We start from the raw sequence: 24089 nt of genomic DNA, 5'->3' as shown, positions 1-24089 counted from the left end.
TGAAACGGCATGTTTATTATTTTACTTATATTTGAAAAAACTGATTTTTTTGGTAACATAAACTACAAAGTTACATGTGACAAGCCTTCTTAAGCTAGTATTCTAGTTTGCTAAGCTGCTCAAAGCAGATACCATAAAATGGGCTGTCTTTTAGCAATGGGAATTTTTTAGCTTACAAGCTTATAGTTCTGAGACTGTGAAAATTTCCAAATCAAGGCATCATCAAAACAAGACTTCCTTCCTGAAAACTGGCTGCCTGTGAGCCTGGGCTCCTCTGCCACATGGCAAGGCACATGGCAGGGTTTGCTGGTCTCTCCCTTCTCTTCCAGGTTTTGTTGCTTTCAGCTTCTTGCTTCCATGGCTTTTTCTCTTCATCTGAATTTCGTTCTTTTATAAAGGACTCCAGTAAGAGGACTAAAACCCACCCTGAATGCAGTGGGTCACATCTTAACTTAAGGTCCTACTCACCGAAAGGTCTTACTTACAATGGGTGCACACCCACAGGAGTGGATTAACTTTAAGAACATACCTTTTTGGGGTACATACAGCTTCAAACCACCAAAGCTAGTGAGGCTCTACACAAAACAGATTTTATCCTCTGATAATTGATGAATCTTCAATTGGGTTGGGACATGGAAGTAGGTATTAAAACTTCTGGAAGAGTCATTAACATTTTATAGTCACCAAAAGGTGGTATGAGTTTAAAGAAACTTGAGAACGGTTAACAGAGAGCCTAAATTTCTCTCAATAATTTAGCAAAAACCAATTATTTTTACTTTAAGGCAAGGCTAGATAAATTCTAGAGTGGAAGGCAAAATTCATATAAATTGCTTACGATGAAAATCAAGACTCCAAAGCAGAACCTTTGGGTTAGTTTGTTGGAAGAGCACCATTTGAGTAGCACTGATTTTGCCCCAGCTCTGCCTTTAATTTTCAAGTGATCTCTCGGCCTCCATTTCTCATCTGTCCAAGGTATAAGGTGGGATAGATGAACTCTAAGGGCTTTTCCAGGTGTCTGTTTTAGACCTTTGCTCCAGGTATTTTCAGATGTTCTCCTTCAGCTCTGACCAGCCACAGCTAGAGCAATCCTCTGACGTCCCTGACCCTGCCTCTTCTTCTTGCTCCTCTTCTTGCCATCCCTTTCTCTTCTTGCTCCTTAAATGCTCATATGACCCCAGGGCCTGCCCTCTGCCCTCTGCTTCAGGGGCCCTACCGACTCACCCTCCCTACCCCCCAGCCATCACTCTGTGGGGAAAACCCCAAATCTACACCCCCAGCCTGTAACTTTCTCCACTCCTACTGCCAGGAGCTGATCAAGTCCAACTCCCTTGGAGTTGTCCACAGCTACCTCATGAAGAAAGGAAGACAGAAAGACAGAGAGAGGGAGGGAGGTGGGTTTCATCTCAGGGATGGGTGTGTGTGTGTGTGTGTGTGTGGGAGGAAGCAGGAAGGCGTTCCTTAAAAAACTCACATAGCGTAACATTCATAAGGTAGCTCTAACCTTCCTTTCTTACAGACGTGTCTCATTTCTTCCCTTTTTTCTCATTGCCTGGCACAGAGAGGGGAGTGGAGGAGTAAATAATTTTTTCCATTGAACATACATTCTTCAAACTGCAACACACAGGAAATGATTTGCTATTTTTGAAACTACGTATTTTCTTCTTTGATTAAAAAAGGAAAGTTGTTATGATTGAATTCACATCTGAACTAAAATTAGTGTACTATGTTAATTTTGTAGGGGTGAAATCTGATGTCTGCGACTTACTTCAAAAGGCATAAAACATAAGTTGGATTGATGGTTGGTTAGAAGAATGGATAAATGAACAGACATACTATAATGCAAATATAGCAAAATGTTAATGTAATCTAGGTGGTAGATATATGAGTGGTCACTGTACAATTCTTCCTACTTTTTTGTTTTATTGGTTATTTTTATAATAAAATGTTGGGGAAAATTAATGTAGCATAAGTTATATTCATCCCCTATTTCCCTATGCTTGATTCTTTAAAGCATTTTCTCCTATGCAGCTTAGATGCATTATTTTTCATGAAGATAGAAATATATGTTCATTAATGAGTGAGCCACAGGGTGCTAAGAAATACCTCAGCTCAGAAATTATTCATTCAACAAGCATTTATGGTTGAAAGTCTCTTTTGCAGCTCAGTGATTTGTTTCAGGAACAAGGGGAAAAAATCCACTTTTGTCCTCAGAAGCCACCAGATTAGGAAGGATTCCTGGAAAAGCAACTATAGCACCCACGTTTCACACAGCACCCGAGGCCTGAGCGGGGAGGAGTTTCAAGGAAGGAGAGAAAGCCTTAGGGAACTGTGCCTGGAAAGCACAGGGGAAGCGGGAAGGACCAGTTGGAAACGGTTTCCTTCTCTGGGCAGTTAAAAAGCAGCACCCACCTCACGGCCCACTCAGGACTAGGTACGTAATTTGCGGGGTCCAGCGAAAGTGAAAAGTGAAAAATGATTACCAAGCTCTGGGCCAGTCTGAGCAGGCGACGGGCACCAGATGCCAGCGCAGGTGACACACCCACGAAGCCCCCTCGGTTTCACTTCCTCTCACCTACTACTGCCTGAGCGGGCGCCATCAGCAACTGAGCAGAAGGTTAGGGATCTGCATTTTGAAACACAGACCAGCGGATGGTTTTCCCTGTATAAATTCCAAAAGGAACTTCGGACACTCTGGCAAAGAGTGTGTTAGATATTTAGGGACACGGATCATTGGCTGCTCCTCATTTCCCCTCACAACACACGAGATCGCTGTCACCTCAGGCTGCCAACCCGTCTGGACCTGAGGGGCTCTCTCTGAGGTAAAAGTCAAGCCCACAGAGATGGTCCTGGTCAGAGATAGACTGGAAGCAGGAGGAGACACTTCAGAGAAGGCCATTTTGAGAAGAAAACCTGTTGGTTTTCTACAGGGCTGGGTCCTCAGAGGCAGAAGCCAGAGTTCTCGCCCTGCGAGCTGCTGTGTGGAGCTCGAGTAAGCGGCCTGTGGCTCCAATCTCTTCATCTGTGAAACAGGGAAAATGTTTATATTCTGCCTTGCTGGCTGTTGGGAGGACCGGTTGAGATAGTGGGGTGAGAAAGCTTGCAAACCCTGAGGTGATGACGGCTTGGTGAGAAGCAGAAATGGAACTCCTCCAAGAGGCTGTGTATACAAGCAAATTGCCGTTTTTGAATTAAGGCAATGGCACCGTCCCAAAACTATTAGCCTGGAGTAATGTCTTTCACCAGCGTGATTACAAACAGTCCAATCGAATCAGGCCCATGTGCCAGCGAATAAACACGGGCAGTCAGTGTCTTCAGCATCCCCGGAACGCTGACCAGATGAGTACAAAGTAGGGAGCCAGGGCCTGGGCCGGTGCTTCCCGTGCAGGGGTGTCAAGTTCCCTTCCCTCCACCTCGCAAACCCCTGAGGGAGATCTGATCGCCCCTGTTGTAGAGATGGGGAAGTGGTCATCTCAGGCTCACAGGAAAGAAACAACTTATTCAAGGTCACAGAGCTGGGAAGTGGTGACCCTCAGTCTTATTTTAACTCAGGGCTTCTCAAACTCCACACTAGGGACATTTGGGCAGGATAATTCTTTGTTGTGAGGGAGTGTCCTGTGCATTTTTGGGTGTTTAGCAGCCTCCCTAGGCCTTCTACCCACTACGTTCCAGTAGTACCCCCAAGTTGTCTCCAGCTGTTGCCAGATATCCCCTGGGAGGAGGGCAAAAGGGCTTCAGTTGAGAACCACTGATCTGACTAACTATGCACCCTGAGTTCCCCTACTCCACTGCCTGCCAGAGTACGGCTTTCAGTTTAAGGTAAAGAAGGGCTTTCTAAAATAGATATACCTAACAACACAGTGAGTTGCCTCGAGAGATAGTAGGTGCCCATCCTGGGACGTCTGTGAGAAGAGATTGTCTGAATCTGATACCAAATTAGAAATACTCCACTTTCTCAAAGGCAATGACTTACCTAAGTAAAACCTGCAGGTAGTAGTTTTAGATAAAAGAGATCTATGGATTGCCAGGAAGGGGAAGCAAGAGGAAGGAGAGGATTTGCAGGAGTGCTTCACACTGAAATTGCTCCCGGCAGCCTCACGCCTCTACTTCCCCTCCCATTTCCGCAAGGCTGGTCCACAGAAAGCTTAGGGTGCGCTTGGCCAGCAGAACAGGGCAGGGATTAAGGGCCCCTCACTAGCTGGGCAAGATATTTCACTTCACTAAGGCTCGGGTTTCCTTACCTAGTAAAGTACCTGACATTAATATCAATTAACAGCAACTGCTGTTTGTTCTTCCATTTTTTTTCTCGGTGAGAGGCACCACCATTCCAGGGCCAGCTCGGTCTGGCTCAGAGGATTCATCTTCAACGTCTCCCTGTTTTTCATGGGGCCAGAAATTGCTAATTGTCTTCCAATATCACTGCTCCTCTATGATTTAGGAATAGTACCCCAACTTTTTAGCTGAGGACCTCACTGCCTGGAATAAAGACTCTATTTCCTGGGCTCTTTCATAGCTGGGTGTGTCCATATGATTAAATTCTGATTGAATGTAAATGGAGGGTAATTTGCGATGTCCAGAAAGCGGCCCTAAAGGGAAGGTATATACTTTACTTTGGCATTTCATTCTTCCTGTTGCCTGGAATATGGATTTGATGTGTAGAGCTTAGGCAGCCATCTTGCGACCATGAGGAAGCCACAAAATGAGAACAGTGAAGCAGTAATATAGAAGGAGTTAGTTGATGTCCCTGATGATTATGGAGCTTCAAACCAGCCCAGGACTGTCCACCTCCAGGCATCATATTTTTCTTATTGAAGCTCACTGTTCATTTGGGTTTCCTATCACACACAACCAAACCGAATCCTAACTGACACACTGTCCCTGACTTCATGTTAGCATGAGAAGAAATTCAAAAGATAACCAAACAACACCAAAAATTTTAAATTAAGCCTTAAAACCCCAGGACACACAGGGAGAGGAACTAACTCTCCCAAGGCGGAGCACGGATGCCAGGAAGGATATTGGAGAAGAGGTGATGTATGAACTGGACTTTGAAGGATGCATAGAAGTTTACCAGAAGAAAGAAAGAGGAATTAACAGCTGAGTAGGAGAAAGAATGAAAGGACAGAGCTGAGTTCCAGGAATTGGAAGGGACTTGCTTACAGTGACGGGAAGCCTGAATGACGAATCTGGAAAATGCCTGTTAGGGTGAGAGTGTACAGAAGCTCTTTCACACCGTGTTATGCTTGCCTGTGTCGATCTACCTGCCTGGAGTGCCGTTCGCCTTGAAGCTCTCAGCAGCCCCTCTCTCTGTGTACCCACAACACTTCTAACACCCCCCTTTCATATCACCGACCTGTGGCATTATCATCCTGTCTTTAGCCGATTCTCCCCCACTAAGGCTGGGAGCAACTCCAGGGCAGGGGGAGTACACTATTTCTGTTACTGAAAAGCAAGGCCCGCAGCCAACAAAGGACGCCCCCTCCGTGATGCGGGCCACCTGCTGCCCTCTTTCTGTACCAGCCTGGCGCATGATAGATGCTCAACAGAGGTTTACTGGATGAGCTCGGAGAAAGTGAGACACAAACAGATCAAGAGCAGTGAGGGACATGGGGAGACGGCCCTACATGCAGAAGGTGTGGGCATGGGTTTTGTAAGGTGGTTGTAACCAACAAAAATTTTGAGATAAGATTTATCCCCTTGATGAATATTTGTCCAGAGCTTTCAGCTAACGTTTCTACTTCTCCCTGTCAACTTTATTGTTAGACAATTTTTTCCATGAGTCCAAAACACGAATCAAGACTTAGGCATAAAGATGCTCCCTGAAACATTATTTATGAAGGGAAATAAAAGGAAATAATCTAACATCTCACATTTGGGAACTAAATATCTTCTAGGATTGTTACAGAACAGAACATCGCGCAGTCATTGATAATGACATTTATGGAGCACAGTAAGGGAAAATGCTTGTGATACAATTAAATTTGCTAAAGAGGTTGTTTGTACAGGATGATGTCAGTTCTATTAACTAACCAGCTTAGAGGGCGGTGAATGACTAATATGTTAACAGTTAGTTGTTTTTTCCCTGGGTAATGGCTGATGTTTACTTTCTTCAGTTTTTGCCAAGATTTCAACAATGAAAATGTTTAGGTTTGTAATCAGGAGAATAAGAACTAAGTGCATTCATTTTAAAAACAACATAAAATAGATTTATACCATTGGAGGAAAAAAAAGAAATGTCTTCCACATTCTTGGCACATCTGTTCTTGTCTTTAGTAAAAAGAGCGAGTTTGGGATTCCTTTCCTGATTTACCCACCACTCCCCATTACAAACTGGTCTAATCCCTTCCTTATTTGTACTGGATGGTTATTCTGGTCAAAGAAGTCAGAAAATTAATTTCTTTGCTCTAATTCTGAGAAAGAGGCGCCATGCATGAGGGTGCCTGGAGTATCACAGATCCTCATTACGTCTGAAGAGGGCATGAGTTCCATAAACCACCCAGGCTTATCGGTGCCACTGACGTGGTGCACGGAGCAGACTGCACATAGCACAATCCCTTTATGAGCCCAGAGCTGCAGGGGCTTGGCTGGGGCAGTGTCGGGAAGAGACAGGTGGTCTTGTGGGTTGGCAGTGGCCCCAGTGGCTTTTCCGAGACTGGAGGTACACATTCAAATCTCTGCAGAGTCAGCTAATAAGATCAGAGGGAGTGGTGGGGACTGGGGCAACCTGGGCAGCACATTTTCAGTCTGAAGAGGACAGCTGCCACCCGATGCCACCAACTGCTGCAGGCCCAGATCTGCCTATTTTAAAAATGAAGCTTAAATCTGGATTTTCACCAACTCTTTTAGTGTTTAAGTGTTGTTACTTATTCAGTCATTTCATTTTCTTTTTCTTGAATACTACACAGGTCAAGCAAAACTCACTTGGGGGATATGACCTGGGTCCCCCTACTGGAAATCTCCAGCTAGTCGGGTGACAGGGGATCTAGGATGCTGAATACAATAGAGTGACACTAAAGAAATACCTTTTGGGGTATTTCCCAGTGCACAAGCTTCCTTCTCTGAGAACCATTGTCCTACCTAGGGGTGGGCCCTGGCAGCCATAGTTATACCCCCACCCCTGGGAACATGTGATCACACCAGAGGTTGTTACCTCATCCAGAATGGGCCAATCAGTCCAACTCTCTCCTCTGGAAAACGGCTGTTGAGATTGCCATTCAAGACAGCCGGTTGGTGCCATGCATTGGAACAATGACCTTGGGGGCTGAGGCTGCCACTGAGGGGCGGCCTAGCCCCATCTAGGATGTGCTGAAGTAGAAGGGATAGCAGAAGGCAGTAGGCAAAGCCCAGTGCCTCACGTGCCGGGATAGCTGGGTATCTGCATGCAAAAAGCTGGATTTAAACTCGTCCCTCACTCTATAGAAAAATTAACTCAAAACGGGTGGTAGTCCCAAATGTAAGAACAAAAGCTACTAAAACTTGGGAAGCAGATTTGGCTCAACTGACAGAGCATCCACCTACCACATAGGAGGTCCAGGGTTCAAACCCAGGGCCTCCTGACCCGTGTGGAGCTGGCCCTCTCAAGGAGTGCCGTGCCGCACAGCGCAGGGGTGTTTCCCGGGTAGGGGAGCCCCACATGCAAGGAGTGTGCCTCTTAAGGCGAGCCACCCCATGTGAAAAAAGCACAACCTCCCCAGGAGTGGCACCGCACACACGGAGAACTGACACAGCAAGATGACGCAACAAAAAGAAACACAGATTCCTGGTGCCGCTGAAAAGGATAGAAGCAGACACAGAAGAACACACAGCGAATGGACACAGAGAGCAGACAACTGTGGGGGCGGGGAGAGAAATAAATTTAAAAAAATTAAGAACCTTAAAAAAAAACAGACACAGAGCAAACAACGAGGGGGGGAGTAGAAATAAATAGATAAAATAAAATTTAAAAAGAGAATTGGGGGAGGGGAAATAGGACGTTATTGGTTAGCAGTTGAAATTCAGTTTTGGGTGACGTAAAAGTTCTGGTAATGGATTGTGTTGATGGTAGGACAACATTGTAAATGTAATTAATGCCACTGAATTCGTACACTTAAAATGGTTAAAATGATAATATTTACAGTATTTTGTAAAAGATGACATATAGGAGTGGTCTATAAGCGTATGAAAAGATGTTCAACCTCACTAGACATTAGGGAAATGCAAACCCAAAGCTTGGGGAGATACCACTCGGCACCCTCGAGAATGGCTACAAATGAAAAGAGAGAAAATAATAAGTGTTGATGAGAATGAGGAAACATTGAACCACTCTCATACACTGCTGGTGGGAGTGTTAAGACAGCACCATCTTTTTTTGCTCAACAAAACTACTGCAAATCACAACCACCTTTGTATGTAGATATTATTAGCCCCATTTTATAGATGAAGAAACTGAAGCTCAGAAAGAGTGAAATACCTTGGCCAGGATCGCCAAGCTATTACCTGGCAGAACTGAGATCCCTGTCCTATGTCTTGACCTCTCCCCTGTGTAGTATCCAGTGGAACAGCCAGACAGCCAGGTCTCACTGCTTTTAAAATCTATTTCTTTACATCAAGTGCTGCTCCCCAAAATATCTACCAAGCACCACGATAAAAATTTAAAAAAAGGAAACAGAGAAGTATTGGGTAAAGGGCAAATAAGGGTGAAGCTAAGAGTGGGTCCTAAAGAACCACTAAACTTGTGCCACAAATATGACTGAGTTTCCCAGGAGCCAGTGCAAAGAAGGAAACAGGATCAGTTATAAGATTCTCAATGTCATTTAAATGAAAGCAAACAAGTTGTTTAGTAGATGAACTGCTTTGGCTGGCACTAAGGCTTAGATAAAATATTTCTCTTGATTTCGTATAAAGGGGGCACAGTGAGATCGTATGGATAACTTCTCCTGAGTTAATCATTAGAAGTAGAAGTAGGGAAATGACTTAGCTACATCAATCCTTTCCTTAAACTTTACCTCTGTGCTCTTTCATTTTATAATTTGGTTTAGGAGTTTAGGAGGTTGAACTTGTTTGTTTGTCTGTTTCCCCCTGGCCTCTCTTCTCCCCTCCTCCCCATGCCCCCTCATTCTCAGGCCCCCCACCCTTATCACACCCCCACACCTACACCCACTCCTGTGTAACAGAATGAGCATTTTATAGTGAGTCAAAGGAAATGGAACTGGAAGGTAATTATCACTAAATGGAAAACAAAAGAAGTATTAAAAGCCCATCTCAGTTATCTCTTACCCTTTGACCTTGAAAAAGCAATGCAGAAGAGTAATATTTTAAAGATCCTAGACACACTTGCATTTTCCATGTGGCCTCACTTAACCCTCACACTTCCTGTGACCTTATAAAGAAGGGATCATTTTCACCCATATTTCAAGGATGTGGAGACAGAAATGTCTACAGTTTAAAGAGTTTGGTCTATATTTTTTTATGTAACATTTTATGTAATCTAGGTATCTTTTCAAAATAAATAAAAAGTATATTAAAAAGAAAAAAAAAGAGTTTGGTGCCCTGTGCTAAGAGGCCCAAGCAGGACAGAAGAGCAAGTTCCATTAAAGGTCCGAGAAGGCTACCTTCTAAGTCATTGAAATGAGTTCCACATGCCCCCTACTGCCCCTCCTTTTTCCTAAGGTAAATGTAGAGGGGGGACTGCATCAGCACTTTATTTCTTTATTTACTTATTTACTTATTTAATGTTACAGTAAAAAAATATGAGGTCCCCATATACCCCCCGCCCCCCTCCCCCCACTCCTCCCCCCGTAACAACCACCTCCTCCATCGTCATGAGACATTCACTGCACTTGGTGAGTACATCTCTGAGCACCGCTGCACCTCATGGTCAATGGTCCACACCAGAGCCCACACTCTCCCCCAGTCCACCCAGGGGGCCACGGGAGGACACACAATGTCCGGTACATAAGCACTTTAAATAAGGGTGTCACGGTACTGAAAACACAGACATCTGTGCTAACGTTACACAAGGACCTAGGAATACACCGCCAGGCCCTGCACATCCACGTGCTGTTTAAGGCTGTGATGAATAATGCTTTCTTTTTGTGCCAAATCCCTGGAGATGAAGTCTTGAGAAAGGCACTTTCAGAGACCAAAGTTATTCAGGTTGTTCTCTCCTTGAGAAAAAAAAAATTATGATATTGAAGTCAGTGAAAGAGCTGGCAGAAAAGAAAGGAGAGGCAGATAGGATATTTACAAGAGAGAGCCCCTAGATAATGAGAAGTTTCTTTGGCTCCTCTTTCTCCTTCAGACAAGCCTACAGGGGCCCGAGGCAGCCACCTCACCTCCGTACACAGGGCTCCTCAGCGCCACCTGCCGGCTGACACGTCCTCTGGTCCTGGGGTCGGGCTTGTCTCTCAACAGCAACCGAGGGGCGCAGATCAGGGTGAATCAGTCTGGCTGCTGATTCCATTCTGACAGGCATCCATCCGTCTTTCCATTCATTCTCCCTTCCTTCCATCAATCCATGCATCCATCCCCAAAAATCTTTATGGAAGGGTATTCTTTGTCCGGGACAGATGTTATGATAGGTAAAAGCTAGCCACAGTCCCTGTCCTCATGGAGTAAACGTTCTTTATTCTCCTGATAAGTACAACTAAAAACCCTGGACACTAGAGATAAAACAAATGGGAGGCTCTGAAAGATGGAGAGGTAAAGGCGGGCCAGTTAGAGACCTAGGCAGCCAAGAATGACATGGTGATGAGTTTCTGGGGTTTTCTTCCTGCCTCGTGTATTTGAGATTTTGAGCTGAAGGGCCAGCCACCCAGAAACGCCAACGTGTATGCATAGAAAAAGCCCCCTTCCTCCCCAAAGCCTACAGTCTCTAGCCAAAGACCAGGGAAGGGGCAGGCTAGCAAGACAGACAACTTTCAGACAGAAAGAGCAATTTAAGGAAGCCTTCATAGACGGTGCTGGAGCAACTGGCTACCTATAGGCAAAAACTTTGAATCTCAACTTAAACATTATACTTTATACAAAAATTCACTCAAAATGGATAAAAGTAAAGTGTAAAATCATAAAATTTTCAGAAAAGTATGTAAGAGAAAAATCTTCAGGATCCAGGAATAGGAAAGAGTTCTCAGACTTGACACCAAACGCCTGAATCATAATAGGAAAAATTCATAAACTGGAACTCATCAAAATTTAGAAAGTTTTGTTCTGAAAAAGACCCTGTTAAGAGGATGGAAAAACCAGCTACACAGAGGGAGAAAATATTTGCAAACCTCATATCTAACAAAGGACTAGTATCAAGAATATGAAAAGATCTCTCAAAACTCAACAGTAAAAAACTGAACAATCTAATTAGAAAATGGGCCAAAGACATGAAGAGACATTTCACCAAAGAGGATATACAGATGACAAGTGAGCATGTAAAATGATGTTCAGCATCACTAGCCTGCAGGGGAATGCAAATTTAAACCACTACACGCCTATGACACTAGGTGGAATTAGAAATAGTGACACCACCACCACACACTGGTGAGGACGTGGAGAAATTGCATCTCTCAAACATTGTGATAGGACTGCAAGATGATACAGCCACGCTGGAAAAGAGGATGGAAGTTTCTTTCTTTCTTTTTTTTTCCTACTTTACAACCCATGTTGGCAATTTATTTTCTTTTTTTTCCCAACAAATCAATTTTATTGATACATATGAATAAAGCATATGATTCATCCAAAGTGTACAATAATGATATCTGGCATAATCAATAGTTGTGCATTCATCACCTCAACCATCAATAGAGCATTTTCATTATTTCAATAATAATAATAAAAAAAATTCAAGAAAATTCTTCATCCCTCGATCTCTCTGTGTTTTCTCTATTATACATAGCTGCTATTTCTGACTATTGCTCAATTATTTATTTATTAAGCAGTTTTACTGAGATATATTCCTATGCCATACGATCTAGAGGATGGGAGTTACTCAAAATACTAAACATGCAACTACCATACAACCTAACAGCTGCAATTCGTGGATATTTATCCTGGAGACATGGAAATTTTTTTTCACGTAAAAACCTGTATATGAATGTTTGTAGCCACTTTATTCATAAAAGCCCTGCAGTGGAAACAACCAAGATGTCCTTCAACAGGTGAATGGCTAACCAATTGTGGGAGACAGTCACACCATGGCATACTACTCAGCAATGAAAAGGGAGTGGAAGTGGCTCAAGAAGCTGAGTGCCTGCCTCCCACAAGGGAGGTCCTGGGTTTGGTTCCCAGTGCCTCCTAAAGAAAACAAACAAACAACAAGCGGACAACAGACAATGAGCAATGAGCAAAAACAATGAGTAGACAACAAGCAAAAACAACAAGCAAAAAAACCCTCCAAACAATGAGCAGATAACGAGCAAAAACAAATGAGCAGACAATGAGCACAAACAACAAGCAAACAACAAACACAAACAACGAGAAAAAAACAAGCAAACAATGAGCAAAATGAGCAAACAGACTAGGAAGCCAACTCAGGGGAGCTGATGAGATTCAGTGGCTGAGCACCAGCTTTGCACTGTGAGGTACTGGGTTCAATCTCTGGTTCAAAAAAAGAGCAGACTATGGAGGATATACCCAACAACGTGGATGAATCTCAGGGGAATTGTGCTGAGTTAAAAAAAGGCAATCCCCAAAGGTTATACTGCATGTCACTGTGTATGTAATATTCTTGAAATGACAAGATGTAGGAATGGAGAACAGATTAGTGATTGCCGGGAGTTAACAAGGGGGAAGCCGGGAGGGAAATGGATGCAGCTATGAAAGGGCAACACGAGGGATCTTTCTGGCTATGGAACTGTTCTGTACCTGACTGTACCCATGTCAATAGCTGGTTGTGATTCTGTACTCTAGCTCTGCAAGATGTTACCATCAGGGGAAACTGGGTAGAGAAAAAACATGGTACCACTCTGTACGTGAATCTACAATTATCTCAAAATAAAAAATTTAAATAAAAAACAAACAAAAAATGATGCCAGGGTCCACTTCCAGTCACTCTGGCTTAAAGGTCCCCAGGTGATCCATTGTGTAGCCATGGTTAAAAAAATCACCGGTCCAGGCCAGGACTTACCAAACCTTGATATGCATATACAGTTCTAGGGATCTTTTTCAAAGGTTTCACAGATCTCGGCAGAGCCTGAGAGTCTGCAATTCTCATCAGCTGTCCATGTTGCTGGCCCGTGAACCTCACGCTGAGCAGTAAGGGTCTCGAGACAGAGGCTGCAGCCAGGTTGGGTTCATAAGAAGTCCCAGTGCAACATAAAAAAAAAATATAATACACTGAGTCCTAGCTTTGGAGATTCTGATTCAGCAGGGCCAGGCTGGGGCCTAGGATCTGCATTTCTAAACAGCTCCCCTGGTGAGTGTGGTACCAGCCAGGTTTGGCAACCACCAACTAGGTGCCTTTTGCCCCCAGATTCCAGTTTCCCCCTATGAACAAGTTCACCTTGGCCCCAAAGACCAAGGACTGAACCCCAAATTCTTGTCTTCCTGTCCAACATCTTCACTGTCCGAGGTCAGTGAAGAGGACTCGGTCCTCCCCGTCTGTCCCTAGACCTCCGAGCCAGCTCGGCCTGCCCAGCGAGGCTTCTGCCAGCGTCAGCCGCACCAGAGCCTGCTCGCTGCCCCCTGCCCACCCCCGGCCTCTGGCATGCCAGCCGGCTACTCCCCCTGCCCAGCCCTTTGGAAGCGCCTCAGGCCAGGCTCAAGTTCTCTCTCGCTTGGGCTACTGTGACAGCCCCTTCCCCGGCCCGCCCTCCCTCCCAGCCTCTGCTCCCGTCATCGTGCAAGCAATCTTCCTGCATCCGTGTCTCTCTCCTTCATTAGAAGTTTTGTTGAATCTGGGTGCCTCCTATACCATCATTTACTTTATATTTTAAGAACAGAGCCATTATTTTTTCAGCCTAACTTTCTTTCACTACCCTATATGTAAAAACCAGTATCTTTTGTCATCTACAGGTGGTTTCCATAAAAGTAAATAGGACGTGGTACACACCTGCAAGGGGACTTGACTCAGCCATGAAGAAAGGAATGAAGTTCTGATAGATGCAACGATGTGGATGAACCTTGGAAACACAATGCTGAGTGAAGTGAGCCAGTCGCAAAAGGACAAATTTTGCATGATTCCGTTTTTATGAGACATTGAGAATAAGCAACTCCATAAAGACAGAAAGGACCTTAGAGCTACCCCAGCTGGGAGGAGGGGGAATGGGAAGTCACTGCTTAATGGGTGCAGGGTTTCTGTTTGGTAAGAAGAAAACGTTTTGATAATGGATGTTGGTGTTAGTAGCACAGCATTGTAAATGTCATTAATGCCACTGAATCGTATACATGAAAGTGGTTAAAACGGGAACTTTTGGGTTATATATATGTTACCACAAGAAAAAAGTATAATTCAAAATAAACGAACAGGACAACAACAAAACATTGTCCACAGACATTGGGGGAAAGGAGGTAAACGGAAGGACTGAACTAAGACTGAAGATGAGTGGGAGTCAATGGTATTTAATGCCACATCTGTGTGCTGCTGAGGGTTACCTCAGGTGCCACCTAAAACGCGGTACACATTCTCTAAATCTCACCATATAACCGTTTTGCTCCTAAACGCGTTTAAGGAAAAGTTCAAACTCTGGAGGCTGCTGGCATGGCATTTCCGTCCCGGTTTGCCCCACTCCACTCCACAGCAGGGTGCTTCCGGTCCCCCAAACACCCTGGGTTCTTTCAGCCTTTGGGACTCTGCACATGTCATTCTTTCTTCCTGGCAGAGGATGTACTTTGTGGGGGGGCCCCACATTTTCCTGAATTATTTTCTCCTTCTGAGCCTACTTTAGAGACTGCCTGAAGCAAAAGTAGATGAAAAGGATGAAAAGGAAAAGGGGAAAGGAGGGAGGGGTGGAAAAGTTGATAAAGAAGATGGCAGGGAGGAAGAAAAGGAGAGAGACAGGAAGAAAGGAAGAGCAATATCATTGAACTTCTATTCATCTTACAAAACCCACCTTAAATGTTCCTTCCTCTTTGAAGCTTTCCTGTATTCTTTAGCTACATCTAGGCATTCCATCCTCTAGACTCCCATAGCATTGTTCCCATATCTCCATTAAGGCACTTAACACTTGTATTCTATTGAATGGATAAATGTATAAATGAATGAATTCAGTACCCTTCACTTAGACTTTGATCTTTTCAAAGGCAGGGGCAATGTGACAGTCACCTGTAATTCCAGCACCTACCCAGCTCCTAGCACCTCAGTCCAGACCCAGTGGTTCTCAACTTTGGCCGCATCTTGGAATCACGTGGAGAGCTTTAAAAAAAAGTGATGCCTGGGTGCCACCCCAAAGGTGATTCTGATTCATTTGGTTTAGGGTGTGGCCTGAGGATAAGGAGTTTTGCAAATTTTCCATATAGTTCCGAGGGGCACCCGAGATTCTGAACTGCTATCCTAACCCAAATCCGAATGGTAAGAGGAGCTCAGTAAATGACAAAATGAGTGAATGAGTGAATCCTGCCTTTAACACACCACAGTTCTGGCCCCACACAACCATATTCAGAGTTTTATGATATGCTAATTCATTAATATATTCAGGAACTATTAATTAGGCAATAATGTGGTACCAGGTGCTATGCTAGACCAAGCTGTTAAGCGATGGAAACAGGTCAAGGCAAGACTCCCACTTCTCCCCTTGTTCCAACCCGCCTCAGGGGAACCTGCGGCCGTGTCCTAGGTCATCCAAGAACTTTCTGTCCTCTTGGCTAATTGGCAAATCCCAACAGCAATCATCTCCCCAGTGACTGACAGTGAATCTTATTTCTGGCTGCTTCCTCTGGCAAATGTTATCCAAGGACAGACTCCATTCACCTCTCGAGAGAGGAAGTTCCTTGGAGGGTATGTGCAAGTCAAGAGACCAAAAAGAAAACAGTCTTGTCTGGATCCCTCCAGTGACTGCAGAAGTGAAAGGTGAGTCCCACAGGTGGGAGACCAAACGCCCATGCTGCTCAGATCTCAAGTTTCCCCAAGGTCTGTTCGGAAGCAAGCAGGAGTCGAGGCCAAAGCTTCCTTCTGGGTATGTATTTACACAAAGAAAATTGAAGATCCCAGGGTGTGATTAATATCTCAAATACCCCACAGGTAAAGGGACTGTACCTCCCTGCTGCTCTCTCATACTCAGACCTGCTTGAAAACTCTGCACTCTGGATTACCAAAGAGCAGAGACCAGAACCGTTTGTGCTATCACTGCTCTAGCAAGACTTTCCTCCAAAGCACGGCAATCGATTCCGAACTGGTCTCCCTGCCCCTGTTCTTGGCCTTCAACCCAGCCTCCACACGTAAGCCAGGTGATCTTTCTAAAAACGCAGATCCAGTCACGTCTTTCCCCCACTCAAAACTCTCTCATGGGGGAGCGGATGTGGCTCAAGCAATTGAGAGCCTGCTTCCCACACGCGAGGTCCCGGGCTAGGTCCCCAGTGCCTCCTAAAACAAAAGCAGCAAACAAATGAAAAGACCAACTCATGGGAGCCGATGTGGCTCAGTGCCTGAGCGCCGGCTTCCCACATGCAAGGTCCCAGGTTGGATTCCTGGCCCTGGTACCTCAAAAAAAAAAAAGCAAAAAACCACAAACTTTATCATGGGGAAATTGGCAGCAATGCCCCATGGCAGGAAAGCTAGAAGCCCGAGGACCTGAGGAAGTTGCTGGCTGCCATGCAGCCTGGGTGTCCTTTTTGGAACATACGCTGCTATGCATACCTGAGGTACTTGAAATGCAAATTTGGGGAGACTTGGCCATCTAAACACTTGGCTGGATTAAGCGCCCTAATTAGGATGGTTTCTCAACAAGTTGGAGTAAGCAAGCAATCAGTACTTGGGTCTGGAAAGCCATATGGTTCATTTCTAAGTATTGTAAGGAAAACTGGTACTAATATATCTCTGGCTCAGTGTCCAAGAGGTCAGTTTCAGCTTACCAGTCCTGCAACAGAATGGAGACTCAACCAACAAAGAGAGGACGCAGTGTCATCTTTTGCTAATGTTGGATGGGGAGTGTTCAACAAGATTAAAGTTAGAGGTCATGTCAAGACAACATTTCCAGGAGGAACTTCCTTTCTTTGAGAAGCCCCCAAGCAGGCAGATTTCCTTACCAAACCTGTCTCAAGAAGAGCCTCAACTGAGGACTACAACACTGACCGAAAAGGAAGCACCGCAGAAGATCGGTGCTCTTGAAAACGAACTTGCCACTCTCTGACCTGGAATTGCCAAAATTGTGACCCCGCAAGAGCACGTGATTCAACCCCATCTGTTACCACAGCAACCCCCTCTGTCCCCCTGCCACCTCCCGCCCTCCAACAGGGCTCCACCAAAGTACATCTGCTATTGATCTGCTTAAAGAATGGAGAGAGAAAAAAGCCAATGCTGGAAAGACTTTGGTTAAGAAGAGTCCAAAGAAACCTGTCATGCCAAATAGGCTCAAAGTCCTTAAAGATACGATCAATGTCAAACTTGGTTCTGTTAAAAGGTCAGAGCAAGATGTAAAGGCTGAGCCAGTGGACCCTGCTGCCCTCATTGTAGAGGCTCTGAAAGAGAAATCTGCTCATCGTTATGGAAGCGATAGCCAAAGTAAAGATGAAAAAGTTATTCCAAGGTCAGACTCAGAGACCCCCTTAGAAGCAGTGTTGTCTGGGCCACACGTGTTGAAGTCTACGGGAAAAATGACATTTTGAATTGACAATGTTTCAAATTCCTAAATACACTGAGTTGAGAAAGATTACCCTGGTTCAGGTGTTGGTTTGTTAGGGCTAAGCTTTGCTAGTAGAAATCAACTCTATTTTTTCTTAAATAATAACGGAAGACAAGCAACATTCAAAAAAAAAAAAAAAAAAAAGAAATCAATACTACTTAGTAAATATCTGACTATTCAGGTGGCCTTTTAAAAAAAATTGTTAGAGGATTAAGCAATAACAAAAAGCACAAAGTTAATGAATTTTATTATATTACGGTGTTATCTAGTATTCTGACATTTTAAAAAAAGACGTTATTTATTTATTTATTTCTCACCCCTTTCCCCTTGCTGTCTGCACTTGCTGTCTGCGTGTCTTCTTTTTAGGAGGTACTGGGAACCAAACCCGGGACCTCCCACCTGTGAGGGAGGCACCTGATCGCTTGAACCACCTCTGCTCCCCTGATGTGTTTTTGATGAATAGCTAGGATGTTCAAGTTTCCCATCAGGAAAATAATTGTATAGATTTGAGAACTTGGAAAGGACATTTGTATGTGTTAAATGTGAGTTTTTCAATTCCTAAACACTAATTTACCTGTACAAATGTTTTATCTACATATACTTGGATATAAAGCAGTTTATATAAAAATTAGTAATGATGGCAGTGAGGGTACTGTTGTCTGCATTTGTTTTCAACAATAATTTATTACACAAGGATGAAACAGTTGGTATGGTATAAGTTGATGCGGTGAAATATTTGAGGTTGGAATTGTCTTGCCTTGAACAGAACTTCCATCTTAGATTTCTCACTCACATTTTTGTGGAGTTAGAGTGGGAAAAAAGGATGATACTCACTGCTGACATTCCAGAAAGCTTTTAAATTAAAGGGAACTTGGCGGACAATGAAAGCTGTTTTCACCTCAGTGCTACCCAGTACTGAGGAAGAAAATGTAGTTGTCAAGTAGTGAGAAATCACACTATTCAATCCAATCCCTTTCCATAAAGCAAAAACCAAACTCTATCACAGAGAGCAGGTGTAGCTCAGTGGTTGAGTGCCTGCTTCCCACGTACAAGGTCCCAGGTTCAATTCCTGATACCTCCTACAAACAAAACAAAACAAAACCAAAAAACCAAACTCTGTCACAGCTTGTCACTGTTGTCAGGAGCTAACTGAAACCCAATGTGTAACACAAGCAAAACCCAAATACAAGTGGACTTCTTGTGTCCAGTCAGCCCACGTTATCATTCAAAAGAAATTCGAACCCAACAACCGGGGCGGGGAAAAGATGGAAAAATAATCTAAATCTTTACTGAAGAGTCTCAAAGAGGCAAAACCCTAAGGAAAATCTCCCAACTGTCACCCTGTATTGCCACTTACAGTAGCAGCTGCTCCCACCCAAATGTCCCATCTTTCTGGATCAAACACTGGTCGGAATGGAGTTCCCAGTCTTCACCCTTTCTGATCTAGTCAAGAGCACCTTGCCATTTCTGATATAAATAAACTAGGCTTCTCCACTGCCTTCTCTTCCTTCATTGCTCCAGTCAGCACAGTGGAACTCACGAGAAAGCACCGAGAATCTGCTCGGGGAATTGAGGGGAAGACCAGGCAGCCTTTTTCATCTGGTCCCAACTTACTGTGCAGCCTCATCTCTAGATATTCCACTTACATAGGCCCTGCTCTCTCACACCCTCCGCTTTGCAAATGTTGTCCTCTTTGCCAGGTTCGTCTTGTCCCTTTCAGCCTGGCAGGACAGTAAAAATAGTTCTTTACAACGCAGTTCTGATGTCACTTCCTTTACGGCAGTCCACAATTCCACCAGGCAGGGTTAATCTGCTTCCTTCTGTAGAGGTTCTCAGAGCTTTGTTTGGACTTCAGTCATAATCGCAGTTAAACTGGGTTGTAATTCCTTAATGACTGATCAGACTTTCTCACTAGACTGAGTGCCAAATTCAGGTCTGAGTCATCTCTGACCAGGGAGGTGCTCAACAAACATGGAATAAGCACAGCAATATGCTGCAGAGTTAAGGAGCTGTCTTTCCTTCCATGCTCATCTCCAGGGATCCCTGGGAACATGGGTCATATCTGAGTTTGAGAGCCAGGTACTCACCTGGCTGCACCTGAACAGTCTCCTTAATCTGGTTGGGTCCTTCAAAGGGCAGTCCCTTCTCCCTAGGACTCTAGGTACACCTGCTTCTCACCCAGTCAACCATAAAAGGACTTAAAAGCCACCCAGCAATTAGGGAAGAAAGTGAAATGAAAGGCATCCAGGCTGGAAAGGAAGGAAAACGATCTCTATTTGCAGATGACATATCTTGTATATATAAAATCCTAAGGAATTCACAGAAAACTATTAGAGCTAATAAATATATTTGGCAAAGTTGTAGGATATAAGATCAATATACAAAAATCAGTTGCATTTCTATACATGAACAATGAATAATCCAAAATGAAATGATGAAAACAATTGCATTTGCAATATTATAAAAAAAAAAAGAGTAAATTTAACAAAAGAAGCATAAGACTTGTCTCTGAAAACTGCAAAACATTGCTGAAAGGAATTAAAGAAGATATAAATAAATACAGAAAACATCCCATTGTTCCTGGATCCAAAGACACTGTTAAGAAGGCAATATTCCCCAAAGCAATCTGTAGTTTTAACGTATTCCCTATCACAAAACCAGCTGATCTCTTGTGGAAATTGACAGACTGATTCTTAAAATTCATATGGAATTTCAAGGGACCCAGGATAGTCAAAATAATGATGTAATGAAGAACATTAGAGGAGGACTCAGCTTCCCAATTTTGAAAGCTATGGTCATTAAGACAGTGTGGTAAGAGCACAAGGACAGACATATAGGTTAATAGAATACAACTTAATGTCTAGAAATAAACTCAAACATCTTTGGTAATTGATTTTTGACAAGGGTGCCAATAACATTCAATAAGGAAGAACAGTCTTTTTCAAAAATCGCACCAGGACAACTGGATATCCACAGGCAAAATAATGAAGCTAGAACCCAGCCTCACACCACATACAAAACTTAATTCAAAACAAATCAAAGACCTAAATGTAAGAGCTAAAACCGTAAAGCTCTCAGAAGAAAACAAAGGTGTAAATCTTCATGACCCTGGATTAGGCAGTGGTTTCTTAAATATGACATATAAAATATAAGTAACCAAATAGAATCTAGATTAGTTGTAGTTTGTCAAATTAGAAACTTTTAGGCATCAAAGAACACTGTTAAGAAAGTGAAAAGACAACCCACAGAATGGAAGAAAATATTTGCAAATCATATCTGATATGGATCTAGTATCCAGAATATACGAAGAATACACTCAGTAATAAGAAGACAAATAACACAATTTAAAAATGGGCAAAAGATTTGGATAGACATTTCTCCATAGAATATGTACAAATGGTTAATAAGCACATGAAAAAGTGTTCTACATCATTATTAGTTTTAGGGAAATGCAAATCAAAATCACTGTGAGAGAGTGCTTCATGCTCACTAGAATGGCTTAAGAAAACGGACAATAGCAAGTGCTCTGGGGCTGTTAAGAACTTGGAAACCTCATACATTGCTGCTTGGAAAGCGATGGTGCAGCTGCTGTGGGAAACAGTTTGGCAGTTTCTTAAACAAGTACATGTAGAGCGACCATGTGCCCCAGCAATTCTACTCCCACGTATATACTCAAAAGACTTAAAAATATACATTCAAACAAAAACTTGAAGTTGAATATTCAAGCATTCTTCATAAAAGCCAAAAGAGGAGACAACCCAAATGTCCATCAACTAATGAATGGTATACCCATACACTGGAATATCATTTGGCCATAAAAAGGAATAAAGTACTGAGATGTGCTACAATATAGATGTGCTTTGCAGCTTCATGCTTGGCATACAGTAGGCACACACCTCGCAGGGCTTTAGGAAGGATGAAACAAGATGATGGATGAACACCATACGGAACAGAACAAAAGTCTGTTCTCTTTTGTATGCATGGGGAGATGGCATCACTCATAGTTGGGATGTGAAGCAGATCTGGATGGAACATACTGTGGGTAGAGGAAGGCTGTTTTCTTTCCTAGATGACAGTTCCCCACGCATGCCCCCAAAGCTGGAGAGGAACCAAACCAGAGAGAAGAGCACTCCTCTTTGGGGTGGGGATGGGGGAATGGAATTGTTTACCACGCATCTGGGCTATAGTAGGTACTCAGTAAACATTTCTTGAATGAACTTGCTGTGTAACTCTGAACCCCTCTCTCAACTTTTCTGGGCCTCCTCTCTAAACTAGGGCTCAAACAACTCTGACCTACTTAATCAGAGTCTCCCCCCTTTCCTTCACAGTACATCTAAAAGTACTTGTAATAATTTACATGAAACAGATTAAAGAAGATGGCTCTAGTGGGCGTGGAGGGGTGGGGGACCTGAGCCCCATCTTCTTGATGCTTTCCCTTCCTCTTTGCCCCAGGTCCTCCAGAGGCTTCTCAGAGCAGTTTGAAAACAACCGAGCTAAATGAACTGAAAAATCCTTATAGCTTGAAAAGTTAGAGAGCTCTTTAAGGAACATGCGCATTATAAGAGCGTGGGTCTCAAAAGGGAAAATGCTTTCTGACACATTTCAGCTACTGTTGAGCGCCTAATAGGCTTGACCGGTAGAAGGATTAGGAAGAGTTGCCTTGGTGTAAAGAGTACCTGCTTTCCAGACCTCCTCATCACACTGGCTCCAGGGGCCCACCTTTTCTGCCTCAACTCTTCTGTAAGTCTGCACCAGCTAGACAGCATGGCAACGGCTCAGAAACTTGTACCCTTCGAGTCAGCCTGCCAACTTCTCCCTAAAAGGGCATTTTCTTCAATCCTATTTTTCTCCACTGACCTTTCTCTCCTCTTGTCTTCCAGAGCACACCAAAACCTCCACAGGTTATAAGGGATTTAAATAAGTGCAGTGGACTCAGAGGAAGTTGAGGAAATGGATGCGTGATAGATGGCCTTACTTTTTTCAGTTCTTTAGTTAAAATTCCATTCCACACAACATGTGGGATTTGTAATCACCTGGGAACTACTTAGCTTCCTATGAAAACAATCACAGAGACTAGAAAATGGAAAATAATCATAGTTTTCATAAGTTGATGCCAAGGGAACCCTTGCAATTCAGGGAAGTTACAGCTGTAAACACACAACATGCTGTGGCTACATGTCATGGTCCAGCTCTGGCCCTCCCGGGCCCCCAGCCTCAGGCTTCTTCTCTCCCCCTGAGCCCAGGGGGTAGCTGTTAGAGAGAGGTGCTAACCAGCTATTAGTACCTGGCTGAGGATCTCTCCTATACAGTCAGAACAACTCCACAACTGTGGGAACAAAGGCCTACTGAAAAATTTTACAGCCTAACTGAGCAGCCCCTTAAGGCATTTCACAGGGTCTGACATCTAGGCTGTGTGGACTGAAGCGGAAAGCGTCTTCCTGGGAATTCAAGGAAGAGTGAAGGGGAATGTCTCACAGCAAATACCAGTGCATTGGCTGAGTTCTTATGAATTAAGTTAAATTTTCTTATAAGCTCGTATTCCTGCCTCCAGATACCTCGGGACAGCGACTCCAAACAATCCACCTATCTTGATGTCTTGCTGCCATCTCAGTGGAGCGATAAGGATTGGCCAGTCCTCTCTTTCATGCTTCTGGGGAAGTAGGATTTTGACTGAAGCCCCAGTAGAAAAGCAAATCTTTGTTAGATCCCCTTTCCCTGGAGTGGCTATTATTTCCCGTTTGTGCTTGAAGTTCAGCACAGCTTGATAAAAGGAGCAGAGGGCAAACGAGGGTAAAAGCAGCATTGTTCCTGTCGTAGGACTGAAACCAACTCGCTGTCTCTGTCGAGTGGCCGGGGCACACTTCCACCCGCCGGGACGCGTGGGAAGAAGGGCAGGCGGTTCTGTGTCCTGCCTGCTGCTTCCCCGCGGGACCACGGGTTCCCCACATCGGGGAGGAAACCGCAGGCCATCCTTCAGCACCTTCCCAGTCCCAGATGCCTTGTTTACTCCAAGCCCAAAGGCCCTGGCAGCATCTCCTGTTTTTATTTTTATTTTAGCAGCATAATTCTGGCAAGGGCTCCAATTATTAGGATAGTGAGGAGGCTGCCGACCTCAGAGAGAAGGGAGTTTACCAAGGTCCTCCATAGCAAATCAAGGTGAGAGGTGCGACCAGCTCTCGGGGCTTCCTATACTCATCTCACCTTCTTTCCAGCTCTACCACCAAGGACGGTTTCTAGCTTATTTCAGGCCAGGCGCTGGGCTAAGGGATTTATATACATTGCCCCGTTAAATTCCCACCATGACTGTGGAAGGGACGTACTATTACAATATCTTTTCCAGATGAGGAA

The 24089-nt window shown here is 44.0% G+C and overlaps 1 protein-coding gene and 1 pseudogene across 3 annotated transcripts in view; one reads left to right on the top strand and one right to left on the bottom strand.

The window, feature by feature from the left end:
• Positions 1-24089, bottom strand: part of HRH1 (histamine receptor H1) — a 98782-nt gene that overhangs the window by 4849 nt on the left and 69844 nt on the right. The window lies entirely within an intron of this gene.
• Positions 4681-17748, top strand: LOC101417617 (mitochondrial fission regulator 1-like; annotated as a pseudogene).

Source organism: Dasypus novemcinctus, chromosome 26 (genome assembly GCF_030445035.2).
Source record: "Dasypus novemcinctus isolate mDasNov1 chromosome 26, mDasNov1.1.hap2, whole genome shotgun sequence".
Taxonomy (NCBI): domain Eukaryota; kingdom Metazoa; phylum Chordata; class Mammalia; order Cingulata; family Dasypodidae; genus Dasypus; species Dasypus novemcinctus.
Note: the sequence above shows the minus strand (reverse complement) of the source record. Positions and strands in the feature narration are given on the sequence as shown.